General features: G+C 38.6%; 1 protein-coding gene across 4 annotated transcripts in view; it reads left to right on the forward strand.

Annotated features, from left to right (window-relative positions):
- Positions 1-25,974, forward strand: part of PHKB (phosphorylase kinase regulatory subunit beta) — a 232,519-nt gene that overhangs the window by 3,417 nt on the left and 203,128 nt on the right. The gene's annotated exons all lie outside the window — the stretch shown is intronic.

Genomic DNA, 25,974 nt, shown 5'->3' on the forward strand with positions numbered 1-25,974 from the left:
TGAGCTGTTCTGTGCTTGAACACTGGGTAAAGCCTATTGGCTAGAGACAGCTTTGTCTTTAGCGTGCCTTAAGCAGAATATTCAAACCTCAGGACGTATTAACAGGTAGATGTGAGATGAGCCAGTTAGCAGTGAAAAATTGTTTTTGGCTTCACTATAACCATTCAGAAGTGGTTTCTCCCTCCTCTCTTCCCCCCCTCCCCCTGCCCCCACACACTTATTTTGATTTGTATTTCAAGTCCTGTTTTGGCAAGATGAAGGGGAAAATTCTTGAAGAACAGATAGACAATACCTTAGAGAAGAATCACAAATAGAAGTAAACAAAGCCTATGCTTTAAGGAAGGAAAATGATCCATGTCTTCAGTTGTCATCTGCTAAATGACAAAATAGTATATGTAACATTACCAATTGATTTCTGATTTAATTTTTGAACTAGGAGAACATCAGGACATCTATCTTTGAACTGAACTTTCTTTTAAGCACCAGGCTCTGTTTTTCGTCTTGGCTTTCCTAATAAGAGCTGGTGGATTTTCGGCACTGGCAGAGTCATTCAATAGCTATGGGGTAATGGAATGCTAAAGGTATACTTTTATATATCAGCAGTCCTGAAGATTTCAAAACCTAAGAACTATGCAACTTGCACAAGTGTTTAAAGCCATATACAAGAAGTTTTTTAGTGCCATATTATTAAATTGGAAATAGAATGAGCCCAGAAACAAAATAGAAAAATACCAAACTTAATCATTATAAACCATTTTAGAAGATGGATTCCATAAAAATTACTTTCAGTAGTGACACTTAGGGTTTGTCTAACCAAAACTTAGTGATGACTGTAAAAAATACTTAAAACTTTTATCTGTTAAATAGAGTGGTTTGCATAGTTTATTTACTAATTTGGAAATACTGCATTTATGTTGGAAATGATTTGTGTTTTGCTGTTGTAGTTCCTTGGACGTTATCATTGTGGGAGAGTGTTTACCGGTGTGATTTCATTTAACAATCATTTTAAAGCATGTCTTGTGTTTATAGCTGAGCTTTTCCTAAGTACCTTTGGCTAGAAACTATTCAGTGTTACCAAAAGTGAAAGCTAGTACCTTCATTTTGGAAAATTAGTTTCAAATATACCTAGATTATTTTATGCATTCCAGTCCTCTTTATCCCTGCTGGATTTGTTTCTGCTATGTTTCTTTTTATTTCTACTCTTTATTGAATTTAGTGTGTCCTTCATTTCTGTGTGTGCATGCTTGAGTTGTGCTGTGACTGCTGATGTGTCAGTATGTGCTGTGCTTGAAGATGTTTTCTTTATTTTGACTGCTAAAATCCAAAATGGGATCTTGATCTCCAGGTTTTTCTTTAAAGAACCTCTGGGCAAAGCATACAGGACAATGAATTTATAGGCAAATTCCACAACCAAAATTACTAGGTAAAGAGTGTAGCATCCAGTAACTTAGACTGCTTCCGTTTCTCATTTGACTACTGCAGTTCTGTATTAGGGTTAGCAGAGTTAGTCAGCTAGGGCAAGCACTGTAATTGACATTACAGTTCAGGTATTTGTAGTAATTGTTATGGCATTTTGTGATGAGGTAAGAAATGTCTCAGCATTTTTAGTTTTATTCATAGATGATAAGATGATTTGAAAAATCATACCCTACAATGGATCATTGGTTTATCTCTATCTTGGCTCCGTATGTTTATCAGCATCTAAAGGACTTTATCAGCATGTGACTTGAGTTTTTTTCATTACTTACTTCTTTTTGGGTTCTTTGGTTAATTTGATTTGATTTTGAAGGGGCATATCAATACCTGGTCAAATTTTATTGTATATTCTGGGCAGAACTCAACTTTTTATTTTGTGTGTCTGACACTTGCTTCTTTCTGGTCACTTATATAGCAGGCTTATTTTCAGCCTAATATAATAGTCAACTACTTACTGAGGGTTTTGTTTTTTGGTTTTTGTCTTAAAGAGACCATAGGCTTGAGGTTCCTGAACTGTTACGTGTTGTGGCACCTTCTAAGAGCCTAAGGAGAGCATACACATTTTGTGTTCAACTATTCCTGAATCTAATCCTGGCTCTGTTTACTATTTGTTTGATTTTGAGCAAGTTACTTTACATCTTTGAGACTTGGTTTCCTTCTCTGTAAATATAAGGGTCATAAAACTTACCTGAAGGGATTATTGTGAGGATTAAATGCATGAAGCAGGGTACTCAAAGCTGGTGCTCTGGGACAACCCAGATGGTTGGGGTGGGGAGAGAGGAGGGTGTGTGTGTGTGGGGTGGGGGGGTTCAACCCATGGCTGATTCATTTTGATGTATGGCAGAAAGCACCACAATATTGTAAAGTAATTCAGTTCAGTTCAGTCGCTCAGTCGTCTCTGACTCATGCAACCCCATGAATGGCAGCACGCCAGGCCTCCCCGTCCATCACCAACTCCCACAGTACACCCAAACCCATGTCCATCGAGTCGGTGATGCCATCAAACTATCTCATTCTCTGTCATCCCCCCCTCCTCCTGCCCTCAATCTTTCCCAGCATCAGGGTCTTTTCAAATGAGTCAGCTCTTCACATCAGGTGGCCAAATATTGGAGTTTCAGCTTCAATATCAGTCCTTCCAATGAACACCCAGGACTGAGGTCCTTTAGGATGAACTGGTTGGATCTCCTTGCAGTCCAAGGGACACTCAAGAGTCTTCTCCAACACCACAGTTCAAAAACATCAATTCTTCGGCACTCAGCCTTCTTTATAGTCCAACTCTCACATCCATACATGACCACTGGAAAAACCATAGCCTCGACTAGATGGACTTTTGTTGGCAAAGTAATGTCTCTGCTTTTTAATATGCTGTCTAGGTTGGTCATAACTTTCCTTCCAAGGAGCATGCATCTTCTAATTTCATGGCTGTAGTCACCATCTGCAGTGATTTTGGAGCCCAGAAAAATAAAGTCAGCCACTGTTTCCACCGTTTCCCCACCTATTTGCCATGAAGTGATGGGACCAGATGCCATGATCTTAGTTTTCTGAAAGTTGAGCTTTAAGCTAAGTAAAGTCATTAGCTTCCAATTAAAATAAATTAATTTAAAAAACACAATATTTAGTAGCTGCCCAATAAATTCTATTTTTTTATCTTTCCTAAAAATGTGTGTTTAACAATATTGCTGGTTTGGTATTTAAGACTGATTTTACAAAAGCAAACATAGTTGCTTATCACTTTCCCTTATTTTGACATAAACTCATGGAAGTTATTTGATTAAGAAGGCTAGTCATAAAATAGAATTGGATGGAATCAGATTAAAACAGAATCTACCTCTTGTTTTAATCTAAGTCTGTTCATTTTTGTAATCATTGCAACTCTAAGGAAATTGTTTCTGAGCGTTTCCACAGAAACTCTTGTCAGACAGCAAGGAGTGCCATCATTATATACAATTAGAAGAGATATTTGGTTTATATTGGGTATATTATGGGTTCCCTTCATGTAGGATGGAATTTTGAGGAGCACTGGTAAATTGTTTCCTGCTGGGAACTCTGATATCTTCTTACTATATCCTGCCCTGAAATCTTACAAGATTTAGAAAATAGAAGCCTTATGATATCATTTAACTATCTTGGCATGAATCTTATTGACCTTAAACCTTATTCTCTTTCTCTGTCATTTGTTGTTCAGTTGTTCAGTCGTGTCCAACTGTGACCCTGTGGACTGCAGCATGCCTGGCTTCCCTGTCCTTCATGACCTCCTGGAATTTGTTCAAACTCATGTCCATTGAGTCGATGGTGCCATCCAACCATCTCATCCTCTGTTGCACCCTTTTCCTCCTGCCTTCAGTCTTTCCCAGCATCAGGGTCTTTTCCAATGAGTTCGCTCTTTGGAGCTACAGCTTCAGCATCAGTCCTTCCAGTGAATATTCAGGGTTGATTTCCTTTAGAATTGACTGGTTTGATCTCCTTGCTTTTCAAGGGACTCTCAAGAGTCTACTTCAGCACCACATTTTGAAAGCATCAGTTCTTCAGTGCTCAGCATTCTTTCTGGTCCAATTCTCACATCCATACATAACTCCTGGAAAAACCATAGCTTTGACTATATGGACCTTTGTTGGCAAAGTGGTGTCTCTGCTTTTGATTATGCTCTCTAGGTTGGTCATAGCTTTTCTTCCAAGGCAAGCATCTTTTGTCTGCAGTGAATTTGGAGCCCAAGAAAATAAATTCTGTCAGTTTCCATTTTTTCCCCATCTATTTGCCATGAAGTGGTGGGACCAGATGCCATGATCCTTGAATGTTGAGTTTTAAGCCAGCTTTTTCACCTTCATTAAGAGCCTCTTTAGTTCCTCTTTGCTTCCTGCCATTAGGGTGGTAGAATGATTATTGCTTGCATCTTGGAAATGTTCACTGCTCTTCTCTCACTCATGTCAAATTAACTAATGTTTAGTGGACCTCTCTGATGTTGTGGAAATTCTGTAATACAGTTGGCCCTTTGTTGGCTCTACAATCTGAGAAAGCAGAAGGCCAACACAACCATGCTGTTTTACTTAAGGGGCTTGAGCAGCCATGGTTTTTGGTGTGATTGGCAGGGGTGATGTGGTCCTTTATCCAATCACTGGTGGATACCAAAGGACAATCTTAATTCCAGTCTTAGAGATGCTGATAATTGATAAAGGTCTTAAAGAGGAGCTTATAACCTGATGGAACTTTTTGCAAAGCTAAAGATGACTTCAGTGCTTTTGCATGTCTATAGTCTCTAACAAGTAGTTGTTTCCTACTTAACTTTGCTACCTATAGCCATCACCTCCCATTGTACCACCTCTCTACCTAGTCTGTTCTACAAGCTTTTATTTTTCTAAAATAAAGAACTGATCCCGTTATTCCTCTGACCGGATGACAAGCACCACTTGTCAGCTCTGTATTTTCTGCAGGATTAGCATGGGGCTTCAGAGAAGGCATCTCTGAAAGTGACATTTCAGCTGAAGGGGGATATAGGAGTCAAATGAGAAGTTGGGGTAGAGTGTCCTAGTACAGGATCTTGGGGATAGATAGAGCTGGATATTTGAGAACAGTACCCTTAAAGGACAAAACATTATGAATGACAGTAATAGGAAAGAGAAGATGACTGTGAGGGGGAGGGTGCTGGGAAGCTTGAAAATACCTGAATTTTACTGTAATCGGAAGGGAAAGCTATGGAAAATTTGAAATAACAGAGTGATAAGACGAGTAATATTTTATGAAGATCCTCTGGCTATTATGCAAATAAATTGGAAAGTGGTAAGAAGGCAGGGAGCAGCCTCATGGTAGAAGCCATATGCTCTCTGTTCCTATCTCTACATTTAGCAATTAAGAGTAGCAGTGCTAGGCATATGGGACACTCAGTCCTTCTTTGATAATAAATGACAGTGAAAGCACAAATATTGATTGTCATCAGAACAGATTCAGTCTAGATTCAGAAACTGTGGCTGCCTTGATCGTCTAACATTTTTGTATGTATCTTTGACTCAACAGAGTAACTTTTAGGATGTGGCCAAATTTAATACAGGAAAATTTTCTGTGTCTGTGTCTAGCAAATAGATTTACATCTTATTTTTACATTATTTGTGCATATTTTAAAGTGGAGGTTAACCATTCTGTTTCTGAGGACCACACCAAGAGCTGCCATATCTTTCTCGGTTTAGGCTGAAAGAGATATAAACATTTGATTTACCTGTTAGAAGATATTGGGTTTGTAGGAGATGTAAATATTCCTTTGTTTTTACTGGTAAAACTTATGAAATTAAGATATCATTAAGATATGTCTTTTTTTTTTTTTTTTGAGTCTTGAAGATAGACCCAAAGAGATTTGGAAGTAATCCTAGACTAGAAAATACATAAAAGGAAACTGTAACTGCATATGTTATATGCTTGGTCTTAAAAATTCAATAAATGCTTTTTGATTGTTCATTGCAGTTTTCTATGATGTGTTTTTAATAAATTTGCACTTGTTATTTTTGTCACAATTGGCCTTGGCTGCCTTGATTAGCAGTTGTTTTAAAAAGGTGAAAACATTGTTGCTGGTTTTTATTTTAGTATTTTTTTTCTTAGTTTTTATTAGTTAGATTTTATTAGTTTCTTTTTACCAACAATGATGTGACTTTATCTTAGTCATTTGAAAATAACTAGTTTATTTTTAATTTCTTGATTCTCTTTCAGTTCATATTTCACAAATTTCTTGAGGACGTTGCTTTTTATTGATGAACAGATATGATATATTAAGGGACTTCCAGAATCAGTGAGAATCTTTTTATGTATATAATTGAAATTGGCTATTTTTATGGGTTCTGATATATGTGTTGTCATCTTTCAAACTTTACGTAATTAGTTTTGTCTTTCAAAATATACATCAATTAGTTTTTGTTATAAAATTTTTTAAAGCTTATTGTTTTAATTGTTGTACTTCATTATCAATAACCTCATACCATTTCCATGGCCTTCCTTTTCAACCATTTAAGATTCAAGTCTTACAGGACTTGAAGTTTTTCAAATATTTAAGCCCTGGTCATGTTATTATTGGTGTGATAGATTTAGTCTGTGGTTAAAGCTGAGAATGTAGCCTGGCAAGAACAGGCCCAGAGTTTGGGACTGGGCAGTTGAGCTTTGGATAGTCCTTCATATATGAGTTCTTTCTCTTTCTTGTATGTTTTGAAAACATACTCTTCTCAGGTGCATGATAATTGCATTTCTATCCTCTTCCAGCAGGTGAGCCACTGAAGAAATTTCTATATATTATATTTTTTCCAATGTGGTTACATTAACTTTTGAATTTTGATCACAGATACCTGATGGTTGATTATAGTTATAAATCACTGTTATGCTGAAAAGATGACTTTGGCTGCTTCAGTCAGTGAACTGTTTTTTTCTGTGGAGTTTTTAGTCTGTATGTAACAGAGCACAGTGCGCTCAGCCCTTAGTACAGCAGCCATTGCTCTGCCTCATTACTCTGCACCCTGTCACCAGGCAATGGGTCCCGCTCAGCCATTGGTTGGTGCTCAGTGTGTCCTGCCCACTAGCAGCCACTGTCAGCGAGCGACTGTTAGTGGTCCTGCTCAGCTATTGGACCGCACAGCTGTGGGCCCCACCTACAAGCAGCCAACTGTTCAGGAGTGACAGTTAGTGAGGGGAATTAGACAACAATGGAGTGGTGGTTGTGAGGTGGAGAGTGAGGTAAAAGGCAGATCCTGGCCTTCTCTGGGAAGCTCTCCAGCTCACCCAGCCTTGGGCCAGCAGGTGAGCTGGGGGGCCCAGAGAACAAGCTTAGGGCTGTGTTCTATAGGGCTTCAGAGCCCTCAGCTAGGACATCCACTGGTCTTGGCCCAGGCCTTGAGACAGGGGTAAACCTCTCCCCTAACCTAATCTCCCCTGTCCTGCTGCCTAATAGCAATGGCAGTCTGGCTGGGTCACAGTCTGTGGGACCTGGTCCTCGCTGTACAGGTGGCCTGAGGAGCCTAGGGCCAGTTGTGTTGGGCACCTGGCTCGCTCAGAGATGACTGCTGGGCAGAGCCTGGGGATCTGGCCCTGAGGGAGCTCCCAGCTGAGCTCCACCTCCTCTTAACCACTACTCGGACCTTGGAAGGTGAAAGCAAGGCCTTGGGCCTTGGCCCTTTCTTGTTAGAACAGAGAGTAACTTTCTTTGGTAGAGGTTTACAGAAACATTGTTATCTGATCGTGACCTAACTTCAAGAACAAATATGACACCAAAAAGTTTGCAACACAACTAACCACGCCCTTCTCACCTTTTGATTTTTAAAGGTCTTTGGTGAAAGCTTTCAGTAAGTTTGAGGTTCTTAGGGCATGAGCCACCCATCTCTTTGCATGACCCAGTAATAAACCTTTCTCTCTTCCAGACTCCAGTGTTTTAATATTATTTGGCCTACTGGAGCCTGGTGGGCTGCCGTCTATGGGGTCACACAGAGTCAGACACGACTTAAGCGACCGCAGCAGCAGCAGTGTGTCAGGCACACGGACTTGTATTGTTCAGTAACACGTAGGGCAGGTTATTCTTTTTGATTATTAATTTTAATAATTTGTCTAAACTTTTTAACAGCTTCTAGTTTACGCTGATTTCAGTTTCATGTTCTTTTTTCGTGTATTCTGAATATGTTTCTGTCATGAATTTTTATGTGTAAACAAATGACAGTTGTGCAAATCAGGTTAAAAATTAAGGTCAGTGAACTGAACTGATAAACTTACTGTGATGTTTGATTTTAAATATTTTGATAGAAGCATTTACTGTTATATTGATTTCAAGGATGGAAATTTGGCTCAGGTATCAAGCAGCCTGTGTGCAGGGGTGTGTGTGGTGTTTGTAGATTTGACTGTAGATCATGCTATCTTAATGTAGGTAGCCTTACTATATTCTCTCTCTTTAAGCAAAAACAATATATGAGATAAGCTTTGAACAAAGCAACCCATGGCTGATTGATTCCAAACTGGGCAACACTTAGGTTTTGACCATTCTGGAGCTATGGGTTTGTTAAGTGACTTCACCTAGAAATTTGTAGTAGGAAACCTGGAGCTCTAGAGAAAATGCACTGTTCACCATTAATCGTTAGGCTTTGCTTGTATATTTATGTCCCACTGTGTGACATCTCCAACTTTCATACTTCTAAGGACATGTTAAAAATATATCTTATTTAAAAATAACTTTTAAAGATTTTAGTTTTTAAACATAATGTCATTTGGTATTATGCTAGGCATTGGTACAAAGCATTGATCATTTCTATTGATATATATGTTTTTTGCTTTCAAAGGATTTATTCCATTCAGATTGAGCCTTTAAAATATGGCGCATATAAGCAAGTTGATTTTAGACCTTTACCTTTTTTTATATTAAACATCTTCTAAATGGTCTCCTGATAACAATGAATTGTCCATGTTAACTATCTGTAATAAAGAGGTATTTAAAATACTTGCTTATTTTCTTAACTTACATAGTTCTGACAGTAATTGTCTTTGCTTTGTGGAATCCTTTTATGAGTTTTTATCTGTTTGTCTGTCAGTTCTGAGATCCTCATGTTTGGTATATTATCTTGTTTTCTTGTTTATTGAAAATACTCAATAAAGCACAATTAACTTGTTCAGTTCAGTTCAGTTCAGTTGCTCAGTCATGTCCGACTCTTTGCAACCCCATGAATCGCAGCACTCCAGGCCTCCCTGTCCATCACCAACTCCCGGAGTTCACTCAGAGTTCACTCAGTCTCACGTCCGTCGAATCCGTGATGCCATCCAGCCAACTCATCCTCTGTCGTCCATTTCTCCTCCTGCCCCCACTCCCTCCCAGCATCAGAGTCTTTTCCGATGAGTCAAGTCTTCACATGAGGTGGCCAAAGTACTGCAGTTTCAGCTTTAGCATCATTCCTTCCAAAGAAATCCCAGGGCTGGTCTCCTTCAGAATGGACTGGTTGGATCTCCTTGCAGTCCAAGGGACTCTCAAGAGTCTTCTCCCACACCACAGTTCAAAAGCATCAATTCTTTGTCGCTCAGCCTTCTTCACAGTCCAACTCTCACATTCATACCTAATCCCAATTCTCAATAGGCTTGTAGCTTTGATAATAATCATTTACTCAGTGACTGCAAGGATTAAAAAAAAATCCTAGCAGGATGTAAGGTTAATTATTATTATTTAAAGGAATAAAAAACTAAGGATAAGAAATTTATCACTATTACTCTATATGGCTTGATATTTGTGCCTAAGATATGTACCAAATATAAGCCTTTCCTCAGTCAAATTTTTCTACCTCTTAAATATTTCTTGAATGTTCATTCTTTTCTGCATCCTTGCTGTCACTATCTTAATTCAAGGCTCTAGGATGAATGTTTTAACCAAAAGTGGACTCTTGTGTCTAGGACCACCTCCCTAGTGGTTCTCCATTCTCCAAAGGATAAAATACAAACCCGGATTCTGCTGTTAAGCATAGTTCACTGTTGAATACCTTTCCACTTTCCTCTCCCATGTACAACTCTGCTACAGTGCTTTATTTTCCATTTGTTTTTGAATAGAACATATTTTCACACTAAACATATTTACCCCACTGGTGAAGTCCAGAAAGGTACAAAGTTCAAATTTAAAAAAGTAGTATGATAAATGAAGGAAAATAGTGAACCTAGTGTTAATAAGTTTACGGCTTGATTAGGGGATTCTTGATTGATCTTTAACTTTGGATAGCATATCCAGGGCCAAACTGCATGTCTCTGACTTCCTTTTGCCCCTTGCTTAAATATCTTGAGCAGTTTCTGTGTACTGATATATGCTTCCCTTGACTGGAAAATGGAAGAAATCACATAGATTATTTATATTTTTAAAAAAATATAAGTCATCAGTTCAGTAGCTTACTTGTGTCCAACTCTTTGCAACACCATGGACTGCAGCATGCTGGTCTTCCCTGTCTGGCACCAACTCCTGCAGGTTACTCAAACTCAACATCCATTGAGTTGGTGATGCCATCCAACCATCTCATCCTCTGTGGTCCCCTTCTCCTCCCGCCTTCAATCTTTCCCAGCATCAGGGTCTTCTCAAATGACTCAGTTCTTCGCATCCGGAGAAAGCAATGGCAACCCACTCCAGTACTCTTGGCTGGAAAATTCCATGGATGGATGAGCCTGGTAGGCTGCAGTCCATGGGGTTGCTAAGAGTTGGACACAACTGAGCAACTTAACTTTCAGTTTTCACTTTCATGCAATGGAGAAGGAAATGGCAACCCACTCCAGTGTTCTTGCCTGGAGAATCCCAGGGACAGGGAAGCCTGGTGGGCTGCCGTCTATGGGGTCACACAGAGTCGGACACTACTGAAGCGACTTAGCAGCAGCAGGTTGGTCACAACTTTTCTTCCAAGGAGCAAGCGTCATTTATTTTCATAGCTGCAGTCACCATTCGCAGTGATTTTGGAACCCAGAAAAATAAAGTCTGTCACTGTTTCCATTGTTTCTCCATCTATTTGCCATGAAGTGATGGTACGGGATGCCATGATCTAAGTTTTCTGAATGTTGAGTTTTAAACTTCTTCACTCTCCAACTTCTTCACTCTCCTCTTTCCCTTTATCAAGAGGCTCTTTAGTGCTTCTTCATTTTCTGCCATAAGAGTGGTGTCATCTGCATATCTGAGGTTATGGACATTTCTCCCAGCAATCTTGGTTCCAGCTTGTGCTTCATACACCCCAGCATTTCTCATGATGTACTCTGCATCTAAGTTAAATAAGCAGGGTGACAATATACAGCCCTGACCTACTCCTTTTCCTATTTGGAACCAGTCTATTGTTCCATGTCCAGTGCTAACTGTTGCTTCCTGACCTGCATACAGATTTCTCAAGAAGCAGGTCAGGTGCTCTGGTATTCCCATCTCTTGAAGAATTTTCCACATTTTGTTGTGATCCACATAATCAAAGGCTTTGGCGTAGTCAATAAATCAGATGTAGATGTTTTTCTGGAGCTCTCTTGCTTTTTTGATGATCCAGTGGATGATCCAGTGGACTGAAATGGGTGAATTTAACTCATCTAACCATTATATCTGTGACTGTGAGGAAGAATCCCTTAGAAGAAATGGAGTAGCCTTCATAGTCAACAAAAGAGTCTGAAATGCAGTACTTATATGCAATCTCAAAAATGACAGAATGATCTCTGTTCGTTTCTAAGGCAAACTATTCAGTATCACAGTAATCCAAGTCTATGCCTCAACCAGTAATGCTGAAGAAGCTGAATTTGAACAGTTCTATGAAAACCCAGAAGACCTCCTAGAACTAACACCCCCAAAAGATGTCCTTTTCATTATAGGGGACTGGAATGCAAAAGATACCTGGAGTAACAGGCAAATTTGGCCTTGGAGTACAAAATGAAGAAGGTCAAAGGCTAACAGAGCTTTTCCAAGAGAACACACTGGTCCTAGCAAACACCCTCTTCCAACAACACAATAGACCCATGGACTTGACCAGATGGTCAACACCAAAATCAGATTGATTATATTCTCTGCAGCCAAAGTTGGAGAAGTACTATACAATCCGCAAGAACGGGAGCTGACTATGGCTCAGAACATGAACTCCTTATTGTGAAATGCAGACATAAATTGAAGAAAGTAGGGAAAACCACTAAACCATTCAGGTATGATCTAAATCAAATCCCTTATGATTATACAGTAGAGATGACAAATAGATTCAAGGGATTGGATCTGTTGGAGTGCTTGAAGAACTATGGACAGAGGTTCGTGATTTTGCACAGGAGGCAGTGAAAAGAACAACCCAAGGAAAACATGCAAAAAGGCAAAATGGTTGTCTGAGGAAGCCTTAGAAATAGATGAGAAAAGGAAAAACATGAAAGGTAGTTCAGTTCAGTTCAGTCGCTCAGTCCTGTCCGACTCTTTGCAACCCCATTAATCGCAGCACGCCAGGCCTCCCTGTCCATCACCATCTCCTGGAGTTCACTCAGACTCACGTCCATCGAGTCCGTGATGCCATCCAGCCATCTCATCTTCGGTCGTCCCCTTCTCCTCCTGTCCCCAATCCCTCCCAACATCAGAGTCTTTTCCAATGAGTCAACTCTTCGCGTGAGGTGGCCAAAGTACTGGAGTTTCAGCTTTAGCATCATTCCTTCCAAAGAAATCCCAGGGTTGATCTCCTAAAAGAGAAAAAAAAAAGATTACGCATTTTCATTATACGTTGAATGAAGAGTTCCAAAGAATGGAAAGGAGAGAGAGGAAAGCAGTACTCAGTGATCAAGGCAGAGAAATAGAGGAAAATAATAGAATGGGAAAGAGTAGATATCTCTTCAAGAAAATTAGAGATACAGGGGAACATTTCATGCAAAGATGGGCTCAATAAAGGACAGAAATGGAATGACCTAACAGAACCAGAAGATATTAAGAGGTGGCATGTATACACAGAAGATCTATACAAAAACAGATCTTCATGACCCAGATAACCACGATGGTGTCATCACTCACCTAGAGCCAGACATCCTGGAATGTGAAATCAAGTGGGCCTTAGGAAGCATCACTACAAACAAAGCTAGTGGAGATGATGGCATTCCAGTTGAGCTATTTCAAATCCTAAAGGATGATGCTGTGAGAGTTTTGCACTCAATATGCCAGCAAATTTGGAAAACTCAGCAGTGGCCACAGGACTGGAAAAGGTCAGTTTTCATTCCAGTCCCAAAGAAAGGCAATGCCAAAGAATGTTCAAAGTATTGCACAATTGCACTCATCTCACATGCTAGTAAAGTAATGCTTAAAATTCTCCAGGCCAGACTTCAACAGTACATGAACCAAGAACTTCCAGATGTTCAATCTGGATTTAGAAAAGCCAGAGGAATCAGATATCAAATTGCCAACATCTGTTGGATCATATAAAAAATGAGAGCGTTCTAGAAAAGTATCTGCTAGTGCTTTACTGTCTATGCGAAAGCCTTTGATTGTGTGGATCAGAACAAACTGTGGAAAATTCTTCAAGAAATGGGAATACCAGAGCACCTGACCTGCCTCTTGAGAAATCTCTATGCAGGTCATTAAGCAACAGTTAAAACTGGACATGGAACAACAGATTGGTTCCAAATCGGGGAAGTACATCAAGCTATATATTGCCACCCTGCTTATTTAACTTGGATGCAGAGTACATCATGAGAAATGCTGGGGTGTATGAAGCACAAGCTGGAATCAAGATTGCTGGGAGAAATGTCCATAACCTCAGATATGCAGATGACACCACTCTTATGACAGAAAGTGAAGAAGCACTAAAGAGCCTCTTGATGAAAGGGAAAGAGGAGAGTGAAGAAGTTGGTTTAAAACTCAACATACAGAAAACTTACATCATGGCATCTGATAATATCACTTCATGGCAAATAGAGGAGGAAACACTGGAAACAATGGCTGACTTGATTTTCCTGGGCTCCAAAATCACTGCAGATGGTGATTGAAACGATGGAAACAGTGACAGACTTCATTTTTTTGGCTTCCAGTATCACTGCAAATGGTCACTGCAGCTGTGAAATTAAAAGACGCTTTCTCCTTGGAATAAAAGTTGTGACCAACCTAGACAGCATATTAAAAAGCAGAGACATTACTTTGCCAACTAAGGTCCATCTGGTCGCAGCTATGGTTTTTCCAGTAATCGTGTTTGAATGTGAGAGTTAGACTATAAAGAAAGCTGAGCACTGAAGAATTGATGCTTTTGAACTGTGGTGTTGGAGAGGACTCTTGAGAGGCCCTTGGACTGCCAGGAGATCCAACCAGTCCATCCTAAAGGAAGTAAGTCCTGAATATTCATTGGAAGGACTGATGCTGAAGCAGAAAGTCCAATATTCGGCCACCTGATGCAAAGAACTGAGTCATTTGAAAAGACCCTGATGCTGGGAAAGATTGAAGGCCGGAGGAGAAGGGGACCACCGAGGATGAGATGATTGGATCCATCATGCACTTGATGTATATGAGTTTGAGTAAGCTCTGGGATGGTGATGGACAAGGAAGCCTGGCATGCTTCCAGGCTTCAGTCCATGGTCTTGCAAAGAGTCGGACACGACTGAGCAACTGTGCTCCATTGAAGCTGTTTTAGTTAGTTTGCATCCTTATATTCTAGGGTGTGTGGAGTTGGATTTTCCTAAGACAATAAAGTTGCTATTTGATCCTGTTTTCTTCTCTTTTTCCGTCTCACCTTTCTTGATTTCTAGAAGATGAAATAACTACCTCTTAGAGTCTTGGATCTCCTTAAAATGTAGATTCTGGTATAGCAGGTCTGGCATGTTGCCTAAGAGTCAGTATTCCTAGCTAGCTCCCAGGGAGGATCTGCGAGTATGCTAGTGGATGGACTACACTTTGGGGGGAAATGTCTCTCCATAGCACCATACTTGTTGAGCAGCGGTCCTCATGTCTTCTCTGCGTTATATTTTAGGCTCTGAATCTTGGGTGCTGAATTAGGTCTGTCATGTTCCCAACCTTAAACATCATCTTTGGATAAATTTGTCATCATTGGCCTCACTGATTCCTCTTCAGCATGACCCTGCAGTTCCTATGTCTGGCCGTGACTGTTTCTGCAGCCTCCTTTTGCTAGTGAAAGTCTCTCAGTCATGTCGACTCTTTGCGACCCCATGGACACTACAGTCCATGGAATTCTCTAGGCCAGAATACTGGAGTGGGTAGCCTTTTCCTTCTCCAGGGGATCTTCTCAACCCACAGATCGAACCCAGGTCTCCCACATTGCTGGAGGATTCTTTACCAGCTGAGCCACAATGGAAGCCCAAAAATACTGGAGTGAGTAGCCTATCCCTTCTCCAGAGGATCTTCCCAACCCAGGAATCATACTGGGGTCCCTGCATTGCAGGCGGATTCTTTACCAACTGAGCTATGAGGGAAGCCCTCCTTTTGCTAGTATGGGTGTCTTTTACCAGTTTGTTGGTCTTCTCCAGATTCTGACTTCTGACCTGATTTTACCTGGACCAAATCCGTTTTACTCAACTGCGCAAGGGCATTTGGATTTCTAGTTCGGGACTCCTGTTTGAGCCTGTTGCTATACATTAACAAAAGTTAAATTTTACAGCAAACGTTTTTGGAGGTGGGTGGATCTTACTTATATTTCTGTCTAGTGTCATTACTGTACATTATTTCTTTAATTTACTTTATTTATTGGCTATGCTGAGTCATTATTGTGCTCTGGTTTTCTCTAGTTGCCGCAGCAGGAGTGGAGGTTACTCTTGCTTGTGGAGTCCAGGCTTCTCATTGCGGTGGCTTCTCTTGCTGTGTGTGGCAGGCTCAGTGGTTTTGGTGCGTGGGCTTAGTTCCTCCACAGCATGTAGAATCTTCCTGGACCAGGGGTCAAATCTGTGTCCCCTGCATTGGCAGGCAGATTCTTAACTACTGGACCACCAGGGGAGTCCTACTTATTTCTTTAATTATATTTGTTGATACTGTCTGTCCAGGGGATCTTATAGTCTTCATTTCAGTGGCTACCTCTGTTTCAGGATGTAATGACTGCCTCTGTTTCCAGGGAATTGCCTAGTCAATTGAATGAAAATAAGAGGCATATTTAGTTAGCTGTAGAAGTTAAATTTATTTTCTACAGTCCAGTTTATTTTCCACAGCTATTTCTTTGAGAAACTGAAGTGCTGATTACTTGAAGATCTTTGTGTAGGCCTCTGTCTGATGGTAGTGGGAGTGGTGATGTGTCCAGGATCTGGCCTCTTTCATATCTCATGTAGTTTATCATTTCAAGCAGAATAATACCAGTAGACAGGGAATTTATAATACCTTCAGAAAAGTGCTTTTTCCTCTAGGCATACTGGTAAGATAAGATTCATAGGATTCATTCTTACAGAATGAACAAAAAACTGAGGGTAGGTGCTCTAAGTAATAGATATAATTGTTTGAAAAGGAGAGGAAAGAGCAAATGGTCTTCAAATTAACTACAGGAAACCAGCAAATTCAAAGCTGATTTTTACTGTGGTTTCATGTTGCAGTATAGTTTAGTTCCATTTGTAATACTGTAAGCTGAATATCTTATACTGAATACCTAAATATCCATTGTCATGACTCCGGTTTTCATTTCCATTTTTTTACTGTAAAATTCTTATAACTAAATTATAATACAAATTAAAGTTCAGCAAAATTTTAATAGGCTTAGTATTCACCCAGAGTTACATTCTTTCAGTTTTGTATTCAATAAAAAACTAATAGCCCATAAAAAATATTGCACAGCTAAGCTACACTTAGAATAGACATGAAACATTTAAGCCAAACTAGATAGTTTGAATAGTGTATTTCTTGATGAAAACACTTAGTACTTAAAGGATGCCTATTATAGTATTCCAGGTCTGTAATTTTAAATGTATGTATTAGAAAGTTGGTTAATTTGTGTTTTAATATTTTCATTATAACATGAGTTCAGTAGCCTAATATGCATCCTATGCTTTTTTTTCGTTTTGTTTTAACCAAATCACATTTAATTTGAGAAGTCTTTTTTTTTAATTTTCTAAAACATATATAGTATACATACTATATAAGTATTTGTGTATACAGAAGCTTGATAAAGGCTTGAAAAAAAACAACCAAAAAAGAGATAAATTGGAAAACAAACTAAATGAAATGGGAGCACTTCCCATTTGAAAGAAACTAGATAAAAGTAAAATATCATCATATAAATAATCCAGTTGTTTTTAAGCATGGTTGCTCATTAGAAACACATCTGGAGTTTTGGAGAAAAAGAAGCAATACCTAAGCACTTATATTTTTCACAAAATCCCAAGATAATTCTGATATTCTGGATTTTAAATGTGATTACAGATTTTTCTATTAAATGGTAGCTTTAGTGATATAGAATCCTGTTATTTTCTGTTTCCCAATCATAATACAGTGATATTAAGCAAATAATAGTTACATAGTCCCCATGAAAGGTGTTTATCAGTTTTCACAATCAATATTCAGACAAAAAATAAACAATAATTGCAGTTGCAAGCCATAACGGAAGCATGATTACCCTAAGGATATAAAAATAATTACCTACAATTTGGGGGTTACAAAAAACGATGTGGTGAGTGGAACTGAATACATGCACATGTTTTCATCCATCCATCCAGTATATGTCTTTCGGTTAGTGCATTTAATCTATTTACATTTAAGGTAATTATCAAAATGTATGATCCTATTACCATTTCCGTAATTGTTTTGGGTTTATTTTGTGTAGTTCTTTTCCTTCTCTTGATGTTTCCTGCCTAGAGAAGTTCCTTTAGCATTTGTTAGAAAACTGATTTGGTGGTGCTGAAATTCCCTTAACTTCTGCTTGTCTGAGAGCTTTTGATTTCTCTGTCAAATCTGAACGAGAGTCTTGCTGATTAGAGTATTCTTGGTTGTTCAGTTCAGTTCAGTTCAGTCGCTCAGTCGTGTCCGATTCTTTGCGACCCCATGAATCGCAGCACGCCAGGCCTCCCTGTCCATCACCATCTCCCGGAGTTCACTCAGACCCATGTCCATCGAGTCCGTGATGCCATCTAGCCATCTCATCCTCGGTCGTCCCCTTCTCCTCCTGCCCCCAATCCCTCCCAGCATCAGAGTCTTTTCCAGTGAGTCAACTCTTCCCATGAGGTGGCCAGAGTACTGGAGCTTCAGCTTTAGCACCATTCCTTCCAAAGAAATCCCAGGGTTGATCTCCTTCTTGGTTGTAGGTTCTTCCTTTTCATCACTTTAAATGTATCGTGCCATTCTGTTTTGGCTTATAGAGCGTCTGCTGAGAAATTGGCTGGTGACCTTATAGGAGTTCCCTTGTATATTGTCGTTTTTCCCTTGTTGCTTTTAATATTTTATCCTTGTCTTTAATCTTCATCAGTTTGATTACTGTGTTTCTTGGTATGTTCCTCCTTGGGTTTATCCTGCTTGGGACTCTCTGCACTTCCTGGATTTGGTTGAGTCTTTCCTTTCCCATGTTAGGCAAATTTTCAGCTATTATCTCTTCACACATTTTCTTGGGTCCTTCTCTTCTCCTTCTGAGACCCCTATAATGTGAATATTGGTGCATTTAATGTTGTCCCAGAGGTCTCTTATGCTGTCTTCAGTTTTTATCATTCTCTTTTCTATACTCTGTTCTGTGGCAGTGATTTCCACCATTCTGTCTTCCAGGTCACTTATCTTTCCTTCTGCCTCAGTTATTCTCCTATTGATTCCTTCTAGTATATTGTTCATCTCTGTTCTTTAGCTCTTCTAGGTCTTTGGTAAACGTTTTTTATGTCTTCTCCATTCTTTTTCTAGATCTTGGATCATCTTCACTATCATTTATCTGAATTCTTTTTCTGGAAGGTTGCCTATCTCTATTTAGTTGTTTTTCAGGGGTTTTATGTTGTCCCTTCATCTGCTCCATAACCCTCTCCTTTTTAAATCCTGATTAACTTTCTGTGGTGTTTCTTTCTGGCAGCTATGGAGTTGTGGTTCTTCTTTCTTCTTCTCTCTACCCACTGGTGGATGAGACTAAGATGCTTATGTAAGCTTCCTAATGGGAAAACTGGGTCTTGCTCTGGGCAGGGCCTTGCTCAGTAAAACTTGAATCCAGTTATCTGCTGATGGGTGGGACTGTGCTCCCTCCCAGTGCTTTGTTTGGCCTAAGGCAACCCAGCCCTGGGGCCTGTGGGCTGTATGGTAGTGTTAATGGCAGCCTTTAAGAGGGCCTTGCCAAGGGGCACCTTCCAGGAGTGCTGCTGCCAGTACCCCTGTCCCCATGGCAAGCCATTGCTGACCAACACCTCCACAAGAGACCCTCCAACATGAGCAGGTAGGTCTGGTTCCGTTTCTGTGGGGTCACTGCTCCTTTCCCTTGGGTCTTGGTGCGCATGACATTTTGTTTTTGCCCTCCAAGGGTGGGGTCTCTGTTTCCTCATCACCCACTGGGAAGCCTAACATATGGCTTAGAGCCTTGACCACAGTGGGAGGACTTCTTTGATATTTTGTTCTCCAGTTTGTGGGTTGCCCACCGGGCAGGTATGGGGTTTGATTTTATCATAATTGTGCCTCTCCTACTATATCATTGCTGCTTCTTACTTGTCTTTGGATGTAGAGTGTCTTTTTGGGGTGGGTTCTAGCGTCCTTCTGTGGATGGTTGTTCAACAGCTAGTTGTGATTTTGGTGCTCTTGCAGGAGGAGATGAGCGCACATCCTTCTGTTCTGCCATCTTGAGCCAGTCCCACATCTTAATGACAGATGTGATTCTGCTCCCAAGGGTCTTGACTTTGTTTTGTCTCCCTATATGGATGGCATATTTTTGGGGGATGTTTGACAGTGGCCATGGAGGTTGTTAGTGAAATTAAAGTTAATTCTGAATAATCATGCTTCAGAAATAATTACTGGTTTTGGTTATGAAATTTTATTGAGGACCTGTTAGCATCACTCCTATGTAGTAGAGGGTCATACTTTAGGGGAGCTTTTGCTCTTCCAGTCTCAGTTATGCTGTTTCCTCCAGCATTGTTAAACGTGTTAATCTTGGTTTCCTATGGCTTCTGCACATAGACATTAAATTATGTATAGCAATCCAAGGGTACTTTAATATCACACAGCTCAAATTTCACTCAGCTTTTTGCCATTTCTTAATTACTGATTTTTAAGTTGCAAATTTAAAACCATTCTGTGGGGCATCCATCCTTGCATTGATCAAGAGGATTCTAATATTAACCTGACAAAGCCAACTAATTAAAATTCTTTGATTTCTAATTTTGTGGTTAATACTATGCTAAGTGCTGGAGGAGATTCAAAAGTTTAAAAGTGGAGAAGGGAAAATAATAAGTGGTTAATATACACTATGCCAGTGCTATACCTGACATATTTCATTTATTCTCACAACAATCCAATGAGGTTAAGTAATTTTCCCCCCGCTTTACAGATGAGAAGACCTAGCTCAGAGAGTGCCCAAGTGTAGATAGCTGTGGACATAGCTGTGCCTGTAGCTGAGGTCTGTCTGTTTTCATAGCCCATGTTCTTTCCACACCCTCCTAGGTATTATGACAGTCTCTTTCCATCCAGGAGCTTCCTTACACTCTAGTGGGGAAGAGAAGGAAGGGCAATGGATAGCTGGGAAACCTCATTTTTTACCTGATTGAATCTTAGGATCATATATCACTTGATAAAAGTTGGCTTCTAAAAAGTGTGATTGAATTCCATGCAAGAACGTTTCATCAGTTATGTTTGTATTATATATGAGTGTTCACAGAAGACAGTTTATTGACTCAGATTCTCAAGACAGCTTTAGATCAAATCACCAAAGTCTGATGGTATAGTGTAGAAAATGGTAAAAATATCTCTGCCCTTTTTTAGCCAGTGATCTAAACTTCACTGCATTTTAATGAGAAGAAAATTGAGAAGAAAATTAACTAGCATTCATTGTTGACAAACTCTACACTGTCAGAAGTATTTCTAATTTTCTATTTCTGGTTAGAATATTTTTATTCTTATGGTTAGCTTACTTTGCTAATTTATAGTTTATTGTTATTTTTTTCAATTAACATTCAAGACTTCTCTGTTCAAACTTACCCTATGAAGTGTTATCAGGGCAATTTATAATTAGTAGTAACAACATTCATATTAAATGCATTGCTTATATTTGTCAAGACAAAAAATGCAGATCAGGATTCACCAAAGTGCAGATAATAAAGGAAAATGGTTCATTTCCATCTTTCCAAATCCTGAATAGCTTGAAATTATTATTTCTGTAAGACTTGCTTTGAATAACATATGATGTATCAAAATGCCTAGTGACATATATTTTTATTGCTTTAATAACAGAAGACTTAATAAAATTAAATATTGTGGAGATTGGGAATGGTATACAGTGAAGTTCTTTATTCCCTCCCTATAATTCAATTCATATGTATCTAAGATGCTATCACTTAAGACTTAGAGGTTGGGAATTGAAAAATTTTACTTGTAATATAAGCATGAAATAATGACTATAGGTGTCTCTTGAGAAATCTTACATGTTCAGGTTAAGTATTATACTTTATAACGTGACTCACTTGAAAGCTGTATACATTTGTTCATTTTTAAATTATATCCTTTTATGTTTTCGCTGAGCACCTTCTTCATGAGCAATAGAATAGTAGAACAGAATAAACTAAAATAGAAGAGTAGAGCAAATTGAATTACTATATGGTCACAGCTTAGGTTATTGACCAGTGAGTTTTACTTAACTTCATCTGTTGTAATGAATCACCTTATTCATTGCAACTGATTCCTAGTAACTCGGCAAATTTTAGCTATCAAAGGATATTAATTCCATTTGTTCAATAAATATTTATTGAGTGCTCACTGTGTCCTGGCACTGTCATCACTGGAGTTATAACAGTGAATGAGACAACTGCTGTTGAAAAATTTTAATAACTGTGCCTTTTCTGAATGCATTTTTTTCATAAAAGGAATTCCAGAAACTTTTCAGAAACATTAGAACTGTTGGAATACAGGTTTGACCTCACAGAAATCATACACATTCATGGTATATTATGGTGAGGTACTCTACTAGACTATGAATAAGAAAGGAAAAGGAAATAGCTAATTGAGAGATTGGTATTCATAAGGTCGACACCTGAAACATCAACCAGATTTAATATCCTTAAATAGATTTTATAGGCTGTGCTCCTTCCTTAAAGGTCACTGGAAGAACTTAATACCTTTTTATTAAAAATAAAGTGGGAACAGTGGAATGGCCTTTTCACATCTTACTTGGATACGTTGAAGAGGCAAATTTTACTTTATTTTTATGAAGTTGTGTTATTTTACATTTGCCATTTAATATTTTACATTTAAAATATGTTTCTTATACAACTTTCCATGCAGAAACATAGACTTAAAAAGTTGAGATTTCAGATGAATTGTGATAATAAGTTGGGGTTATGTAAGTTAAAGTATCCATGTATGTGTGTATACATGTACATCTAATTTTGGAATAATCTGTTGTTTAAAGCAGAAAATGAAAACACCGATTAAGAGCTCTTAACTCTTCTCAGCCAAGCATTTTTATGAAGTTTCATGGTAAAGGACAAAGAGCACACAAAAAGTTTCTCTTTAGAGAACCCTGTATTCAGATTTGGACTGCCTTTTAATAACTGCTTTGTGCTTCAATTTAATGCCAACCTCATTCCTTTGTGAGAATAATGAAATGGGACAATGTATTTAAAGTATCTTTTACAATGCAGAGTATCAATAGTGTGCATTCAAAATGTCCCTTTCTTATCATAAATTGTACAAGTGATAAATATATTCTTAAGAAGTAAAGTAAAAATCACTGTCCTCTCCCTAGTACTAATCATTTTTAACATTTTGGTGCATATTCTTAAAGGTTTTAAAAAATCCTTTAAAATATTTTAAAAATATATATGCACATATATTTGTAAACATCACACATGCAAGTTTCTTTTTGCAACAGGGAATATATTGTATCATCTTGTTCTATGACATTACTTTTTCCTACCATGTTTTTTTGGTCTTTAGTGATATTAGAAACAGATAAAGCTCTTTCAAGGTTCTTCACTGAATGGAGATGTGATAATGTATTCATTCTTCTGCTGGGGACATATTGAAATTTCTGTACATGCTGGAATGAACAATGAAGAAAATAATTTGTTTCTTTGTTTTGCAAGGAGATGGTGATCTTGAAGATGCTCAAAATCCTGAGTCATGTATTGTGTATTCCGAGTTGGATGGGACAATTCCAAGAGATAATGTAGCCTGTGAGAATAATGTAAACTAGTCATCAAAAGTTTTCTGAAAACAGATTTTTCAGGAAAATTATTTTGGTCATCTTCTCTTCATGTTTTCCCTCCTTCTTACTAAACTCTCACTGCCATTTACTATGTACTAGATATGGCCCCTGTTTATTGTTTGGCTTCCAGTATAGTATAACATAGTAATCTAATAGTGAAAATAAAATGTAATAAGCAAGAACTGTACTTAAGGTATTTACAGGGTACTGTAAGAATGCCTCTAGAATTTAAGAAGGCCTTCCCCTAATCATGTGGGTCACTTAGTTCAATTCTATAAATATTTGGATTGAAAACTTACTAGTACTGACATTAGGGATACAAAGGTGAGAATGTTATTAGAATAACCTGCCCTTTGTATAGTAGCACTGTCTAGTTTTTATCAGTGGAAGAGTAAAAGGAAATGGTAAGATGAAAAATTATCATCTCAAGTTAATGATTTAATTTAAATTTCAAAGTTGCTTAAAAATATATCATATCATATATAAATGATGCTCTCAGTCAGTCATGCATTTTCAGTCGTTTTAACTTTGTGTCAGTATGCAGTATTGAGTGCTACATACATTACTTTTTAAAAAAAATCAGTATGTTACTTCAAGTAATGGAGAGTTTTAGAAACATTAATGTAACTGCACATGAAGCTGATTATTGCTAAGCTGCTTTTAAATATCGTATGTCCATGATGGGTTTGAAATCTTGTATGTAAGTAGGCCAAATGCTACATTATTAGATAATAGAGTTTCTTTATAGCCTTTGAAAATTAAGTTGTATTATTTCAAGAGGAAATGGTCTATTTAAATCCCATAATTTGAAATGTTCTGTTTATAATTTAGGACAAATGGCTCTTTCTATCAAATATGTGTAACCTAAAAAAAAAAAATTGGACCAATTTGATCTTTTTTTAAAATAATGGAATTTACTGCTTTATTTATTTATTTGGGGGAGTGTGCCACATAGAAAATTGGAGGATATTTCCCTTACAGTGGCTGTGTTGGTTTCTGTGGTACAACAACATGTATGTATTCCCTCCCTTGAGCCTGCCTCTCACCCCCCACCCACCTGTCTAGGTCATCACAGCACATGGGGCTGGGCTCCCTGTGTATTATAGCAGCTTCCCATTAACTGTATCAGACTTCCCTGATGGCTCAGTGGTAAAGAATCCTCCTGCCAATGCAGGAGACACTGGTTCAATCCCTGGGTCAGGAAGATCCCCTGGAGAAGTACATAGTGGAACCCCTGGGAAATCCCACTGACAGGAGGAGCCTGGCAGGCTGCGGTCCATGGGGTTGCAAAAGAGTCGGACACAACTTAGTAACAAAACAACAGCTCAACTAGCTTTATGTTTTTACACATGGTAGTGTATACTGTCAGTGCTACTTTCTCAGTTCATCCCCCCTCTTCTTCCCCGTCTCTGTGTCCTCAATTCCATTCTCTATGTCTGCATCTTTGTTATTTGTTCTGGATGTTGTTGTTCAGTTGCTGAGTCATGTCTAACTCTTCACCACCCCATGGACTGTAATGTGCTAGGCTCTTCTGTCTTCCAGTATCTCCCGGAGTTTGATCAAATTCATGTCCACTGAGTCACTGATTCTATTTAACCATCTCATTCTCTGCTGCCCCTTTCTCCTTTTGCCTTCAGTCTTTCCCAGCATCAAGGTCTTTTCAAGTGAGTCAGCTCTTCACATCAGGTGGCCACAGTATTGAGCTTCAGCTTCAGCAACAGTCCTTCCAATGAATAATCAAGGTTGATTTCCTTTAGGATTGACTGGTTTGATCTCCTTGCAGTCCAAGGGACTCTCAAGAGTCTTCTCCAGCACCACAATTTAAAAGTATCAGTTCTTCAGTGCTCAGCCTTCTTTATGGTCCAGATCTCACATCTGTACATGACTACTGGGAAAACTCACTTTGACTATAAGGACCTTTGTTGCCTGCAAAGATTCATCAGTACCATTTTTCTAGATTACATACATTAATTATGCATTAACATATGGTATTTATTTTTCTGACTGACTTCACTCTGTGAACAGGCTCTAAGTTCATCCACCTCATTTCACATTTGCTTCCATTGTATATATGTACCACAACTTCTTTATCTGTTTATCTGTTGATGGACATCTAGGTTGCTTCCATGTCCTGACTGTTGTAAGTAGTGCTGCTGTGAACTACTGCTTACTTTAGCAGCACCCAACTTATCAATGGATAAAGTAGTTAAGGGGGAAAATTTATCTTTTTAACATTATAAAAACCTTAAGAAAACTTAGTAGAAAATTTCAGTGACTATATTTGTAACCTCAGGATTAGCAGAAACCTTTTTAAAAGAAAAGAAAACTAGAACCAAATGAGGAAAGAGATCATTGACTGTTATATATCTACATATGTGACTGTGTGTGTGTATAAGTATACACCTTTGAATCTTCGTATTGGTGTACTAATGATTGATCAGGGGAAAATAAATAGTATACAAAGTATACAAAGAGCTCTCAGAAATTGACCAAAATACTGATAAAGCAATGGCAAAGGGCTACAGGATGTTGGCAGTTCACAGAAGAGCAAATCCAAATGGCCAGTTTGTAAAGATTCTCAAGCTCACTAATAGACTGGGAAATGAAAATTAAGTAAAAGACGGCTACTTCTTATTCCTGTCCAATTGGAAAAGCATTTAATAGAATAGAGTACTTCTATTTCTGATACAAATGTGAATTATTTTAGCATTTTTAAAAGATGCAATTTGTCATTTATTGTAAAAGTTCATTAATCATTTAA

The sequence above is a fragment of the Ovis canadensis genome, chromosome 14 (assembly GCF_042477335.2).
Source record: "Ovis canadensis isolate MfBH-ARS-UI-01 breed Bighorn chromosome 14, ARS-UI_OviCan_v2, whole genome shotgun sequence".
In the NCBI taxonomy this organism is placed as follows: Eukaryota; Metazoa; Chordata; class Mammalia; order Artiodactyla; family Bovidae; genus Ovis; species Ovis canadensis.